The sequence below is a fragment of the Dermacentor albipictus genome, chromosome 1 (genome assembly GCF_038994185.2).
Source record: "Dermacentor albipictus isolate Rhodes 1998 colony chromosome 1, USDA_Dalb.pri_finalv2, whole genome shotgun sequence".
NCBI classification, from domain to species: Eukaryota; Metazoa; Arthropoda; class Arachnida; order Ixodida; family Ixodidae; genus Dermacentor; species Dermacentor albipictus.
Genome location: NC_091821.1, coordinates 377,290,541 through 377,307,563, shown reverse-complemented (window position 1 = coordinate 377,307,563; position 17,023 = coordinate 377,290,541). Strand labels below are relative to the sequence as shown.

The 17,023-nt window shown below is 47.6% G+C and overlaps 1 long non-coding RNA gene across 1 annotated transcript in view; it reads right to left on the bottom strand.

The window, feature by feature from the left end:
* Window positions 1-17,023, bottom strand: part of LOC139057657 (uncharacterized) — a 65,223-nt gene that overhangs the window by 33,421 nt on the left and 14,779 nt on the right. Inside the window, exon 2 of the long non-coding RNA XR_011512967.1 lies at window positions 16,801-16,857. This is a non-coding gene — a long non-coding RNA (uncharacterized lncRNA). The remainder of the gene's footprint in view (window positions 1-16,800; window positions 16,858-17,023) is intronic.

The following is a 17,023-nucleotide window of genomic DNA, read 5'->3' as shown; positions in this document are numbered from 1 at the left end:
TGAAAAACAGCGCTTACGAAAGAAAAGCTTTGTGAATTTGGCCCCAAATATCGTTATGGTCAGCGCTTTGAATTCTCTTTTGGTTTTATTCAGTGCTGTTCGATATATTTTCATAATGGCTTCCCTCAGGCACATAGGAGGGGGTTGCAGAGCGGCACCATTAAATCCTCCGAACCCTTACCCCACTAACGAGCTTTGGGAGAGAGCCTTGGCCAGCTCCGACCTCGAGGATCAGCAACGGCTAATTGCGAGGGCCCAGGACGCGGCCCGAGCTCAAGGCATTCTGGAATGAGGACGCCTCTCCAACGCTTCATTCACCGAATAAAAATGTTTATTCTCTCTCTCTCTCCTCTACATGCCTATGTGTCGAGTATGCGGTTTCTCTATGCCAGACTTTAAGTTTAAGACCCTTTAGGCTGCCTCATTCACGTATCCTCTAATGCAATAATTAGTGCTTAGTCTCGTGGTACACCTGTACACTTTCTGTGGTCTGAGTCAATGTTTTTCGAGTGTTGCCAGTATCATGCAGTAGTATGAAAACTTGGGCTGCTTGGTGGACCTTCATACTTGGCATCCAGCAGCGCTAACAGAGACGAAAATGAGGAAACAAGGTTTACAACGGCAGTACTTCCGTTGTGAACCTTGTCTTCGTTCTCTTCTTTGTTAGTGCTCAGTATGTCAAGCTGTCAACGTGTTCTTTATTACAAGTAATTTTTCCAAAGTCTTCTGACGAGAATGCCAAAGACATGTCTGTTGCCAAATGCAGGTGACCGCTGATATCTCCTAACCTGTTTGTGAACTTACTTTGGGTAGGAGTGGGTGGTCGGATGTTTCAATGGATACGGAGCTATCTATCTATGCGATCCTTTTTTGTAAGCACCGAGGAAGGCCATACTTGTCTACATTATAGCTACCGCGGCGTCCCCCAGGGCGGTGTACTTAGCCCCGTGTTATTCAATCTAACACTAATTGCTCTCCTTGAGGACGTGCCAACCACAGTCAGGCTATCAATGTACGCGGATGACATCTGCATATGGACATCTGCAGTAACACGCCTACAGCTGCGAGCGAGAATTCAGAAAGCCGCGACACAAACTGCTGTCTACCTCCGTAATCGAGGCCTCGAAATTTCCTCCGAGAAATGCGCACTGGTGCCATTTACGCGCAAACCCATGGCAAACTACAGTGTAACGATAAATGGCCAAGTAATACGACGGGTCCGATCGTACAAGTTTCTAGGAGTCATAATCGACAGGGACTTGTCATGGAGCCCACACATATCTTACGTGAAAAAGCGGTTGACAGGCATATGCCACCTGTTCAAATTTTTCGCTGGAAAGACCTGGGGAATGTCGCCTAGTGCCATGTTACAACTGTACAGGGTGCTTTTTCTGGGATTTCTGCGATACAGCTTGCCAGCAATAAACAACACAGGCAAAACGAATCTACGCACTATACAAAGTCTTCAGGGTCAAGTGCTCCGGATCTGTCTAGGCCTGCCTCAGAGTGCTTCAACAGTGGCTACGATAGCAATCGCTAGAGACCACCTTGTCAAGACCCACATTGAAATTGAAGTACTCAGGACCCATATAAGGCATCTAGCCAGGACTCCTCGTCACCATTTAGCCTCTCTACCAGAGGACAGGCCACACACATCTTTCAGCCAAACGATAACTGCATATGATGAATCATTGCCAGCTTGTTTCACTCCGGCTGCGAGACCTTCGATCCCTCCATGGTGCCTCGCTCAGCCGAAAATCAACCTCGCAATACCTGGTATCTCGAAAAAAGCTGATCTGTCATCACCAGCCCTTAGGCAGCTCACGCTACTATATTTGTACAAGAACTACCGTGACTCTACGCATATTTACACTGATGGATCTGTCCTTCCAAGCAGCTCCGCGGCGGCAATCGTCGTACCAGCGAAAGCTACAACAATCAAATTTAAGACGACCCACGCGACAACATCGACAGCAGCAGAGCTCGCAGCGCTCTTTACTGCTCTTCATCACATTGGTGATGAACCGCCACACAAATGGACAATATTCTGTGACTCGAAGGCGGCACTGCAGTCTCTACTGTCACCTTTACGACGCGGACCGCACGAACAACTAATATTCCATATTACAGAGACATTACACCATATAAGTGATGCAGGCCACGACATAACCTTTCAGTGGCTTCCCAGTCACTGCGGGATTGTCGGCAATGAACGGGCGGATCACGCTGCCCGCTCAGCCCATACTGAGGAGCGCCACGTCCCCATTCCTCTTTCTAGAACTGACGCTGCACGGAAGCTCCGCCTACTTGCTCGGCAGTGCACCGCGTCGCAATGGAATGAGCCACATTTAAGAAATCCGCGACTGCACTCACTTGATCCAACATTAAGTCTTCGAGCGCCATCACAGCTTCGCCGTAGAGACGCCACGCTTTTATATCGACTTTGGTTGGGCGTTGCCTTTACTAAAGCCTATGCCTTCCGCATAGGGATGACCGACACCCCAACCTGTGACCACTGCGGCCATGAAGAATCAATTGGCCATATTTTGTGCGCCTGCCCGCAGTACAGTCCACAGAGGGCATGCCTCAGCCAGGAACTAGACCAACTGGACGACCAACCACTATCCGAAAAAAGAATTCTGCAACATCGAAAGGACCTACCGTCACAGAAGAAGGCTGTGCAAGCGCTTTTGCGCTTCTTGCGATCTACCGGCCTGTGTGAACGACTTTAACTGGAACGCCTTTTGTGTGTGTGTCTCCATGTGTGCGCGTTCGTTTTTTTTTTTGCGTTTCCCTCTCTGTCATCTTTCTAACCCCTATCCCCCATCCCCAGTGTAGGGTAGCAAACCGGAGACTCATATCTGGTTAACCTCCCTGCCTTTCCTCTTCATTCTCTACTTTTGGGAAATTTCTTCTGAAGACCTTAGCATAGGTATTGAGAGTTGGTACCGTGTTCTCAGCATGAGGTAGATGGAACGTTATCTTAGGTGAATCCTTATTTTTATGAATATATTATTATAGGAAAAATTCACAAAACCTTAGATGACTCATTAAGGAACACTACGTACTCCTACATGAACTACCGTGTCTGCGTGACGTCAATGAAGTCAACATGCTTGTCCTCTGAAAAGAAGTATACCTCCACTCATTTCAATGAATAATAAAAAAAAAAGATGTGCGATTTACACGACCATCATCTGTGTTACGCTCTGCTCAAGGTTGAATGTTAGTCTTCACTTAATGTAACGCCCCTTTTAAACATGAGTGCAAATTCACTATAGAGTTGTCATGATGACGTTGAATCAAAAAGCATATATCTGCATCTATTGTTTCCGACTATTGTTACGTCCTTATAACGCGTACTAGCCTGTTCAGCGCGCAAAATGTAAATTATGTACTCAAAGCTAAACCTTCTACAAAAACATATACGAAAATAAGATAATGAGTTTATTTACGTGACATATGCTGGATGGTCAGCTGAGATTAAAGCCACAATTGCAGCCTGACTGGGCCCAGACCATTAAAGGCATTTCACGGCAGCAGAGACGCCTAGAAAACAGCACGTCATAAACAGCAGCAAAATATTATAAACCTGCAGTGGCCCTTGCATCGAGTTGTAATGATGAAATAGATAATCTATCGAAGCTTATGTCTTAGATACAAACGTCAAATATTGTACCGGATGCAGATCATCTCCTGGTATCTTGTGTCACTATTTAAAATAAGTATCGCCTCAGTGTCTTGTATCTGTATCATAATGAAATTGAAGGGCATCTTTGCCCAGCCCTGTCTGACAGTTTGTTTTAGTTATCGTTGTACAAGTGCAGACTTACGCAGAAGATATTCAGGTTTCAATAGAAAACACTGTTCCTTTGCTTTACATATTCCATCCTTTCCTTAGGTGGACATGTTTTGTACCTCCTACAGGAGCGTAACTAGCAAAACGGACAAAGAAGTCCACATTAAGCAGTTCGTGGTTGGACTGCCTCGGTTGACATCTCGCGTTTCACGCCCCTTTTTCGGTTGAAGAACTACGACTTAGGAGCGGAAATTGTCACTCTCCTTACGACGGCGGCTACATTTGTGCGTGCCCCACTTCGTTTCCAGTTTTTTGTACGCAAAGTTCGAACCATTATGTTCTACACCCAAGCTTACGTTCGTCCTTTTCATGAAGAACTTGCTACGGCAGCTGAAATTCGCCCTCCGTAGAATCTGTTCTGTCCTGCCAAGCCTCTCGCCAGCGTCTATGATAGATATATCGGCAGCACTAGGGGAATAAATGTTAATTTATAAGCGCTGTCAGCCAACCAAGCATACGTAGAAAGCATATACTTCAGATTGCTTTAAGTGCATTGATGGCGAGAACAAGCAGTGGACACAAACAATATTATGTTTGTCTTACCAACAAGGCTGTACGTCAATGCTTGTCAAGAAAGTGCACGCAGCATGAACCAGATGGAGCACAGCCCAGAATTCTGTTGAAACAGCCTATCGGTCATAATAAGTTCCGTCATCATAAATTTCGAGCATCAGCAAGCAGCAGAGCGACCACAAGTAGGAAACACGTACTGTAATGCCATATTTTGCCAGTTAAAATGCGCGTGGGCATGCGGTTCTATTCTTGTAGACTAAGTAAGTATATCGAAAGAATTTCTTTGTGCTATTCTATTCCTTTCTTAAACTTCAGTTGTTCACAAGCTGTCGATCGGTATGATTACGCAGACGGAGCGTAGCTCGGATTGCCTATAAAGCTCAAAAAGTTATAACATTCAAGTACAATCGTATAATTACCTGGGCTTGATAATATTTGGTCTGAACGCTTCAGAAGATTTTGCTGTGACCGAGTATACGCAAACAGGGAAATTTTGCGCCTAAATTTATTCTGCTTTTGTTATGATTATCACGCAGAATATTAACAACTATATATGCTTTATTCTTTTTTGTTCCGTACACAATCAGGTGTACTTATTGTATATGAAGGTTGGGTGCACTGTGGCCTTCAGTAACAGTGAGTCTTAATGTTCCATTCACATGTCTCTAAAGAAGCTCCGCCGCGTTTCAGAGACAGAAAGCTCCGTGTTGGGGCCAAGGCTCCTGCATTGCTGCAGAATGTACGTCATTTCTAATGCAAAAATACTAAGGTGGCTTGCCAGTTGCCAATGCAGTTCAAGTGATAATATCCAATTACTCCTTGCACCATCGCATAGGTCAGATATATAAAAACGTGTGGCGCTTTACAACTATTCCATTCTAATTTTATTTCAATCTAATAAAATGAAATTTACGTAACCACCAGCGAAGGCACGGATGGTGACGCTCAAGGTTGTTTCATTAGCCTAATCAAACGCCCTCTTTGTTTATAAGGGGTGACATTTGTATGATATTAAAGCGAATCGCATTACCTTCCTTGACAGATTTTCATTGTCCATTTGGTTGCGATGCGACGAGCGCGCAGAAGCGTAGAGTCTTTCGGTGGAGGCGAGCGAGTGCAGTGAAAGTAGATAACCGGGTGAGGAGAGCAGTACCAACGTTTCCGATAGGCGCGCTTTACGAAGCTTAGCTTGCTGGGCCCGTTGACGTATGCGGCGGCGTGCAACAAGGTGTTCAAATTGCCTCCAAGACGCATGCTCTGTGAAAAACATTTGGCGGAGTCATGCGTTCGGAAAGAAGGGCTCAACAACAATTTACTGCCTGGCAATTTTTTTTAGAGCAAAGCTGTTTACCTGGTGGAGCTGTATGAATGAGCCATACGCGTGGTCTCATAGGGGAAGGGGGGGGGGTCTATATGGTATGGCTGACATGCGTAAAGTGAACAAAAAAAAAATGGCTGTGGCTTAGCTAAGGTTAAGCCCAGGATGCGAAGCATACTAGCCTTCCTGGAACTTCGCGCATGCGCCTTCTTCGAAGACGTACGATGGCGCCTACGTCGATGCCGACGCCGGACTACTTCGGCTGCCTCCCTGTGGGCAGAATTGTCTCTGGCCATTTGCTTAAGAAGCGCGCGCTCCCTCTTGATGCGGGGACAGTCCTTCGACGAGGCCGCGTGAGGGCCGCTACAGTTGACGCACTTCAGGACCGTGGCACCGCAGGTCTGTTCTGCATGAGGTTCAGCGCAACGGGGACACAGTAGCGAGTTGGGACACACGCCTTTGACGTGTCCTAGACTGAAACACTGATGGCATTGAAGCGGCTTCTGGATGAATGGTCGAACCGGATGTCGGAAATGTCCGACTTTAACGTGGGATGGGATACAATCCCCCTTGAATATTACTTTTACGCAGCGCGTATTCCCAAGATGGCGCACTTGCGTAATGATCGTGCCTTCGTATGCCGGCTTGATGAGGCTAGGTAAGTCATCATTGGGAATGGCAATGTCAATGTCGTAAATCACACCGGCTATGGATGTATCGTCGACCGGGATAAAGGGGCGCATTTTGATTCCGTCTAGCTCTGTGATTTCTTGGAGTTTTCCAAGCGCACTCGCGTTGTACACGTATATGGCGAGTATATTCTTGCGTGGATTTATTCTTATGTCTTTAATTTGATCCGGCATCGCACATTCCAGAAAAATGGATAAGGCTTGCCAATTCAGCAATCGTAGGTTGCTTGACGGTTCTTCTGGCATAAAGATGATGACGTGCGGCCAGCGCGCAGGCCTTGTCTTTACAGTCGTTGTGCTCGCAGGAGTTGACGGCGCTGTGTTGGCGATTTTTCTCCTCGCCCTCTTACTCCGGACGGGTATGAAGCCGTCCTCGGATGAGTCGTCTTCCGACATAGAGTACAGCTCGGTGTCTTCGGTGTCACTGGGGGAGCCAACTCGCTTCCTTGCGGTTGACGGCCGTGATGACTTCTGGAGAGGCGGGTCTCTGGCATGCTCCGCGTCCCTGGTCGCAAGACGGGGAGGCGAGGCACCTTGAATAGCGAAGATTTCACCAAAAATTCACAGAGCACAGAAACAAGTGTTCTGCCAAGAAGACACTTCGTCGTCTTCAATTACCCTTCTCATGGTAGGAAAAATGGCCAACGGTGGAAACAGTGTAAACACCTCGCAAAATGCTTGGTTCGACGACAAATGTTTCAGGTAGGTTCCGGTAAACAAATACATTGATGCATCTGAAAGGAAAATTTGGTGAATTTCGGTCTGGGACACCGGGCATACACCCGGGCAGACAGGGTGCGAGACAAGCACACTGCCCCGACGTCACGGCGCCTTCACGGTTCTGATTGGCTAAAGGTGGGCCTAGTGTGTGCGTCATTGCACACGTCACGTCGCAGCGTCACGTCACGTCGCAGGCTGAGTAAAACTGTTACCTATAGTGCGCGAGTCATTGTGTGCGTGACGGCGCAGGCGATGGGGAGGTGGTGGCGCCGCGTAACGAGTGTATAAGTTATAAAATAAAAAGCTACAATTTATAATTCAACGGCGCTCAATGATCCCTCCAGTTATGAACTCTCGCGGGCAAGTGAGGGCGTTCTAATTTGGCCTTACCGAGGCGCAGTGAGAACGCAGGCGGTGGCTTGTGCGGACAAGGAACGCGCGGAAAAAGAACATTTCGTCAAAGCGACTACAATGCTTTCGCATTCCCGCACGTAAGAAGTCTTCAGTGTATGTGCCGATTTTTTTGTGAGTTGATTGTTGCGAAAAAATACGTTAAAATTGTTATAGTCCCACCAACAGTGATAAGTAACTACTGAAATGCTGAATTCACAATCGTTTTGACATTTATGCTGCGGTGCGTGGCATGTGATATGAAGTAGGACATATATAATACTACACATATATGAAATTAATCACTTAAAATCTAAAAGAAGCAAGACAAGAATTACCTCCTTTGACGAGATTTTTATCAAAAATGACCTGTAGTGTAAAGAAGCTTCCATCATTTTTTTTTTATCCTGGTTCATTTGATGCACCTATATGGGACCAATGAATGCATGTGATTTCATTTCTGCGGCACAGGTACACAAAGGCTAATGTGAGGAGGAGGATGAAAAGGAATGAAGGACAAGTAGGGAGGTCAGCCAGGCGCACGTCAGGTTTGCTACCCTGCACAGGGGAAGAGGTTTAAGGGACGAAAAGAAAGCAGAGGGAGAGAAGAAGGCACTATCGCTGTCAATACATGCGGTTGTACATAACTTCACGCCTATAATCGCTCACTGAGGCAAGTCGCTTTGATGTAACGTAGCAGTGCCGGCGAGTTCGGAATAGACTACACGCTCTGACTCTGTGAGAATTAAAGCGGGGTCGCGACTACAATTTAAGGAATCAACACTTCGGCCATGTGATGGAGCTTTCTGCGTTCACAGCCTTTCTCCGCCATTCTCTGGAGATGAAGAGAGCTGCAATAAAGGCGTTAAACGTGAGCTGGAGCAGTTACAGTCTGTCTACAGATTGCGCGCTAGAAAGAGGAATAGGGGAATGTTTGTCCAAAGAGGGGAAACGAATGCAATATGCAACAACCTGATCACCTGTAAAGGAACATGTTGAAAGAGAACTGGGGGATCTTGCGATAAATGCAGAAGGCTAGATGGCATGGCCTGACTTCTCGATTTAAGCTGTGATCACCAGTATTTGTCCCGCTTTTCAGGCCACGCTGCATTTGTGTCGCACTTTCGTGCTGAATTTGTAATTTCACCTTTACCTCATGTGTGACCTTAGTTTCCTAAGTTAGATGGGAACGATACCATTGTTGCATGTGGAGAAACAGGAACTTCTTGGGCGTCAACTGTATCACAGCAATATCGATACATATATCAAGCCAGCTATATTTGTTCTCCCTCTTCCTGGATATACGCACTAAGAGTACGTCGCAAAGAAACATTGCCGCTCACACGTTGTAATTTTGGGCTTCGTAACAGGTTCGTTTTCTACCGTTGACTTATCTAACAAGAAGACCTAGTGTTTCGCGACACCTGGAAGAACGAAAACTTACGTACAGGACAACAGCCGCCTGCCATTCGCCACGCTGCACTTCCGGCTTGGCCCATTAGACTAATCGCCCCTGTGTGCTTGCCTGCCGTGCTACTTAGACACCCAGCTTGTTTGCTAACCTTTTCGACAGCGTTGTCCCATGCTGGCAAATTTCATGTGACACCCTGTTTCTACAATATACCTTCGTGCTCCTTGTAGGTTCACCGCGGTAATATTGTGCAACAAAGCCAGGCAAACTGTGCCTCAGAACCACATGTTATTTTTGGCTACTTTGAAGCGGTAAACGAAGAAGGCGAAAATAAAATGCCGCAGTAGATGCTTTGAAAATAAATTGTGTCCAACGGTAACAATGCTCCAACGTCGAACTCGCGGTAACCTGAGAGAACTATGGGCCAAAAATACATCCTTCTTTGTCTTGGTTTATTAGTTTTTCCAAAATAGGTAATGTGTGACATAAATTAGGCAGGGTATTTTAAGTCATATATCATGTTTGAGAATGTCGCTAAGCGCGTGCCACTTGCAGCTTGACGAGCTCATTTTTATTGGCATTTTAGTAATTCTAAAGAAAAAAGAAATGGCCGAAATGCGAACACACTATCCGCAAACAGTACACCTTATCCGCACCAGTGTCCGAGGTCCAGCGAACATACCCGTAACGCCGGGATACGCTCGTACTGTGTTAAATCAATCTAATCACTCCTGGCCGGGTCACATGAGCTGCTCAGACGCCATGTTATTTCACATTATGGCGATGCCATACGTTCAACACCGGAATTGTTATCCTGCCTGCGTCATATGCGCGCCCACAAACGCTCAAAACTATCACCGGCTGCTTTAATAGCGGTCAGAGAAATTGAATATTGCCTGTTTTCTTGTGCATAGTCATTAGCAAGTGATCGACCAGCGCAGCATTCTTATTTCTTTATCGGATGAAGTTTTCTGCTTTAATCGGCAACACACTTAAGTGTTGATATTTACTGTCACTAATCTGTAGTATACTCAAATAGTGCCTGCTTGGAGGATGGGCTTTGAAAAACGTGTAAAGCAGGAACATTATTCCTCATCTTTTTTCACCTAACGACCTGTAGAGCTTTCCGATTATTCTTCACTGTCACGCTCGTACCCTAGAGAGGCGAAGGAAGTGAGAGTGCCTCGCGGGTCCCAGGAACAAGCCCACACTTGGGACAGGCAACAAATAACCAGCACGAGCCTACACACCTCGGCGAAGCCATTACACTAATTGGTTTCCGCGTCCAGGTCAATTAAGAACCTTCTCGAACATGGACGCGTTCCCACGCGTTTTTAGGGCTAATACATGCTGCCACGAGCGCTCCTCTCGAAAAAGTGTATGCTGCGACGGTGGCCAGACTGTGTCCGTAAGGCCTGATGATTCCGGCGCTGCGCCACAGCCATAATTCTGTGCAGCCATGCTACTAAGGTTGAAGTGTTCAACATTCTACCAGGTAAATGGCTGCATGACAACACGTATCTCTGTATTTTTCAATTGACGGGTGACAACTTTTTACACTCAGGCCCGGGGCTCAGTGTAATGCGACCGTCGCTTAACTACTAGAAGGATGATGGGAATTATGGTGCAACCGCAAAGCTTTTCAGTCATCACAAATATTAATATTGCGCAAGATCTCGAACCAAGAACAGTAGTGTTGCACAAGTCTACATAGTTGCATGCATTTAGTTGGCGGAGTGACGCGTCAAAGCTTTTGCTGGTGAAAACCCGAGTAGTGGTACACTCTCGGCTTGGTCTCAGCTATTGCACCGTTAAAGGGCACAGCAAAAAATCTGCACAGAACAATATACGCGACAAAATGGAGCATGACTTGAGAACATCACGTGATCTCACCGGCGCAACATTCAGTAAAATGGTCGACCCGGCCGGTAGCAGCTGCTATAGAGAGCCGTGACGGTGCGGACATAGATGAGGCCGCGAAGAGGCGATCGTGCGTGACACCTCAAAACGTGCCGAAGCTGTTAAGGGAGTCACTTGAGAGAGTTCATCTATGGCATTAGTGTAGATAGACGTAGGCAAGCAAGGTCCAACCTTTTTTGCTAAGAAATGAAAGCTTGAATGGTCGAGTTCTGCTATTCCTACCAGAAGTGAGATCGTTTTTCTTACTGCGAGGTGAAAGCGACCAGGACTCGTAATAAAAAAAATAAAACAAACAATTCTTATGCTAGAACTGTTAGTAAGAGCTGATGCTGCAGTTAATAGTTACGACGGGGTCATTACTAGCGAAGGTATCCCTATGAACAAAGTAAACAGCGCTTAGAAACGACGGCTTTGTGAATTGGGCCCCAGGTGGAGTCACTGATGCTGACAAAAATGTTATAAAACCACGCACGAAGCTCCCAACGCCTGCGAGACCCACTTCTTGCATACGGCTTAACTTTGCTTCACGCTTAAGCATTGGCTGTGATCCGACGTAAACTACCGTCATCTTGACGCAGGCGATTACACTATGCGTATGCCTCATTTCCAAACTAGAGTGCGTGCGTTTCGCAGCCCGCTTCCCATGATAACACAGAATGTCTTTGCAGAGAGGCGTGTGCATTTTCTAACGTGATTCACGGTGAAATAAGAAGCAATTTAGAGCGTGGGCTTGTGGACGACATTTGTACACCAACACTGCCTTTCTCCGTGCCACAATTCGTCTCACCCGTGCCTTCGCAAACACTGCACAGAAGTATGGGCATAGTAGGCTGAAGCGCTCTAATTCCCGCGGTAACAAAACGCAGACGCCCCGCGCTTCATACACAAGCTGCGGTCGCAGTTGCTCGTGCACCGCGCGCGAGCCCTCTACCGCGGCGGGACAAATAGCTCCGGCAGTGCATTCTTGCTTACTCGGCAACGTCTAGTTATGCCGCAAATAAATTTTATTCTGGCGGCCTCGGCTGGGTGTCTCTGCGCTTCCGCAAGCACACGCAAAAAAGAAGTTCGTTACAACATCTCGAAAAGCATGCTGCTATCCAGACACACACACATATATACATTTCATACACAATTACTCTTTGCTACAACAATGTTGAGCTCGTTGGCAGAAATGCCGGTGTGCTAGCTGCCGTAGAGACGCTCACATGGGTGATTTGCAGACTAGCATTCATGTTGCCATACACAGCCGTTGGCTTGTTGCACAGGTACAAAAATTGGCTGAGGCTACAACTTTAGCCTTAGATGAGCATATGACAAATATTATAAAAACGCTTTTTTTACAACTGTATACCATAGGTAAATAAAGACGAGTGGCAAAATATGATTAACATTTAGCAACTTCCTACTTCGTCGACCGTTAAAGCCCTCGACGTACGTCGCTACTTTAAGCGGGGAGAGTCAACCGGAGTTGCTTTACATATGCTTGTCACACGGGTAGCACCGCTACCGTTAGGACCTTACAAAATTTTATAAAAGACGACGACGAAGCTCTACCTAAAGACGTGCGACGACAAAAGACGTAGTTGAAAACTATGTAATAATTCTGACAGCCCCGGGCGCACAGAAATATCCGACAGGAGATTTCCACAAGCACGGATCTGAAACTTTGTTTAATGCACTTTCTATGCCGCCTGTCAGAGCTGCCATTAATTTTTACATGCAAGAAACAGTCAGCAAACAAGATGCCATCGTTGGTTCCCACCAACAATGTAATCTGACCCCTTGAACGTGAAGGTGTTAGCCATGCGACAACCGAACATTCTTTAGACACCTCTGATGGTGTAAAAATGATTAGAGTGGATCTTTAATTTCCCGGTGTCATACATGCCGCCATGAATGCCGACATGCCGCCACCAGGCAGTGTTATATGCTCATGTGACGAAGGGAAGTACAAGATCCCAGTTGGAGTCATCAGACGCAACATGCATTGTTAGCATGTCACCAAGAGTTCTGTTGAATCGTTCTGTTAAGCCATTGGTATGTGTATGATAAGCAATATAGTGGTGCGGTGAACAATTTGGCATTCAGTTAGGAATGACTGCAAGACGTCCGAGAGAAATACGTGACCCCGATTGCCGAGCAGTTTACGAGGTGCGCCACGGCGGAGAATAAATTTGTTTAGAATGAACGAGGCGACGTCTTTTGCTGATGCGGCAGGCACGGCAGCGCTTTCAGCATATCGTGTCCAATGAAGAAGTGCGGTAAGGAGATGCGGGACACATTTACGTTGTTGGCAGGCAATGCAGGAGCGTACGTATTTGTGGACGAAGGCTTACGTCCCGCGCCAATAATATCGTAGGCGCGGCCGTGTGTACGTCTTCGACACTCCGCCGTGACCACACTGCGGGTTCGAGTGAAAAGCGGTGCATAAATCTTTTCGAAGGTGGTGGGGCACTACTAAGAGCCATGTGCGGCAGTCATTGTGGTAGTTGCGGTGGTATAAAATCCCGTCACGGATGGTGAAATGCTGCGCCGGTCGGCGTAACGCTCGAGGTGCCGAAGGTGCCTGAGGATTTGATAAAACATCAAATATCATGACGATCCATGGGTATTTTCGTAGCTCCGAAGCCATGTCCAGGATTTCAAGTGGAGAGATATCATGACTGTAGCTAGTACTGGTGCCCGACGTAACTTGAAAGCGCGAGAGGGCATCGGCGCTAGAGTGTCTGCAGCCAGAGCGATAGACGACACGGATATCATATTCCTGAATTCGGAGGGCCACCGAGTGAGGTGGCCCGGAAGGCCTTTGAGGTTAGGCAACCAGCAAATGGTGTGATAATACGTCACCACGTCAAATGATCGACATTGGAGATATGGGCGAAATTTTTCAGGTTTTATGACCTCAGGTTCTATGAGAGCACGACCGGCATAGGCGACCACGTATTCGGCATCAGTGTTCTTACGTTGTGCGAGCACGGCACCAAGGCCGACACCACTAGCGTCAGTGCGAAGTTCTGTAGCTGCGCTTGGATCAAAATGGTGTAAGATTGGCTGAGACGTAAGTAGGCGGCAAAGAGTCGTAAATGAATCATTAGATGCTTCCGACCAAGCAGAAAATTCATTGTCGCCTTGGAGAAGTTGGTTTAGGGGTGCGATCAGAGTAGCCAAATTGCGAACGAATAATCGAAAATACGAGCATAAGCCAATGAAGCTGCGTAGTACTTTCAAGTTAATGGGCTTCGGGAATTTGGAAATGGCGAAGAAGTTTAGCAGAATCGGGAAGAATGCCTTCTTTGCAGAAACGTGGCTTAATATAGTCAGTTTTCGAGCTGCGAATACGCACTTCTTCAAGTTAAGCTAGGGACCAGCATACCGGAGACAGGTCAAAACTTGATGGGAACAGCAAAGATAGGTCGGAAAATCTGGAAGAGACGACAATGTCATCTATATAGCAGAGACAAGTATGCCACTTTAGGCCGCGGAGGGGAAAGTGGCGAGCACATTGCACATACCGAGCGATATTACAGTGAATTCACAGAAGCCGTCTGGTGTGACAGACGCAGTTTTGGAACAGCCAGCGTCAGCCATGGGCTCCTGCCAGTAGCCAGCTCCCATTGTCGATAGTGTGCGAAACAGTCGTTGTGCGACCGAGTGATGTTGCTTGGCACTCAAAAGAGGAAGATAAGCATTGGAAGAAGTGAAGGAGTTTGTCTCGCTGCGTCGTCGTAAGGTCACGGGCAATAGCTGGCGTGAAAGAACGCGGCAGTGACCGAGGAAGCGATGCCTCGACAGTGGTGAGATAAGTGGAGCCGCTCATTGTGTGAAGAATTGAAGGTGAGGCCAGTGGCTCTGCTCTGCCAAGGCTTTCGCGGCGGCGTAAAGTAATTGGTTCGACCGATGGGTTTGACATGAACGTGAGAGAAGCACTAGTTTTGAACTCGAGGACGGCGAACGGGAGTGGTAGTGATCGGCGGTGAACTAAGAGTTCAGATGACGCGAAGAGTACTTTGCCGTCGTCTACACAGTCACAAGAGATACTGGCAAGAGCAGAAGACCAGGCAGGTTTAACGATGTCTTCCTAAAAAGCGAATTTGCAACAAGGGTCCTTGTGGTGAGTGATATCTGTCGAAAATGGAAACAACACGATTTCGGCGCTGGGGCAATCGATGATGGCATGGTATGCGGAGAGAAAGTCTCAACCTAATACGACGCCGTGAGGACATGATGTCAGCACGGTGAATTCGATGACATGAAGGACCTGCTGAATAACAACACGAGTGGTGCAGGCACCGGATGTCTCGACATGCTGCGCGTTGGCAGTCTGAAGGGATAGTCCAGTAAGCGGCGTCATCACTTTTCCTATTTTGGGGCAAATACGGGCATCTATCGCTGAAAGTGCATCGCCGGTGCCGACAAGCGCTAGCGCGAACGTTCCTTCTATTGCGATAACGTTTTTCGGGGAATTGTGAGGCCTTATAGATTTCGCTGACGCCACAGTTCTCACCTGCTGAACCGCAATGTTTAGTTTTCTTGGTGCAAATGGCTCTACCGACGGTGAATAGGGGATAACGAGCGGCGGCGAGGAGAAGGGGAACGGCGAGCAGAGAATGTGGTCTCGACAGCAGGAGGGGATTCAAATCTGACCGAGTAGTTGTGGCGTTGTTGGAAACGTGGCGCATATGGACGCACATTGCTGCAGACATTTGGTGTAAGTAGGAGACAGTGACGTGCCCCGTGTCCAGCACGGCCACAATAAAAACAAATCGAACAGTAGCGTTCCATGCGCCAATGTTCTTGAGGTCGTGCGTACTGCACCACTGGCCAGGCAGGAGGGGATACGGGCGGGTGCGAAGGTGGGCGAAGGGGACAGTAGGTCGTTGCTGCAGGTCTTGTAGCGAAGTTCGGCGTACGTAAGGGGTGCGACACTCGGAGCCTGCTGGAGAGAAGGCGGAACGTGGCCGGCTACCTGCTCCTTGATGACATATTGGACAGTGGGCGCCGATGGAGAACTCGACTAGCCGTGTGGAAGCTGTAACAGAGAAAGCTGACGAGCAACCTCTTCACGGATGAACTCCTTGATCTGTAGCGGCAGCGATGTGTTATCCTGGGCAACAGTCAAGCTCGACATTCAGGTCGCCTGACGAGGAGATTGGCGGGTGGCAACGCGTTGTTTGCGTAGATCATCGAAGCTTTGACAGACACTGACGAGTTCAGACACTGTTCTCGGATTTTTCGCCATCAACATCTGGAAGGCGTCGTCTTCAATGCATTTTAAGGTACGCCTGATCTTCTCGGCATCAGTAATTGTCACGTCAGCGTGGTTACAGATGTCGACAACATCTTCTATATAACTGGTAAATGTGTCATCGCTTCGTTGTGAACGACTGCGAAAACGTTACTTGCGAATGGCAGGGCGCCCGAATACGTCCGTCATGTTAGTTTTGAAGGCCGCCTATGTCGTGAGATCACGTTCGCGGTCGTGGTGCCGCACGCTGACGACACCACTCAAATAAAAGGACACCTAATTGAGTTTTTTTTTTTTTGAGGGGCGGGGGGGTACGGTCCGAGTGGTTGTAGATGCTCACCCGGTCATAGTCAGCGAACCAGTCTTCTACGTCATGGTCTTCTGTACCGCTGAAGATAGGTGAGTCGCGTTGACGCAACGGGTCGGGACAAACCACGGTATAGTCAGCTTACCAGCGGGCTGTCGATGTGGTGGCCCTTCTTCCGTCATAATGAAGACAGGCTGAAGTGCCCAATTAAGAAGTTCCAGATTTATTGTTGTACCGAGCACCTCCACCAATTGTAAAGCGGGTTTATTCGGGTCGTTGAGCCGCAGTAACAAACGCAGCACCAGCAGTTAGGGCGAACTGGGTACGAGCCACGCGATGGCAACGGGGCTTTTCAGCGTGCCGTTGTTCGTCCTTTTCTCACAATATATATATATACACAGGTCTGTGGGGTATTGCAGCTGGATTACCTGTGTCTGGATGTGGGCCCCGTCGTTCGTAACGTCAAGTGGCAGAGTGAAAGCCGGCTGCAAAATGAAAGAATTCAAGTGTAAGCTGGAGGATGTTGCCAGAGGTCGTGCATTATTGTAACAAGAAATAGACGGTGAAATAACCCCGGATGTTAGAACGAACAAACCGACGCGCACGCAAGGAAGATAAATGGCCTCCACGGGTGAACGTACTAAAGTTTCA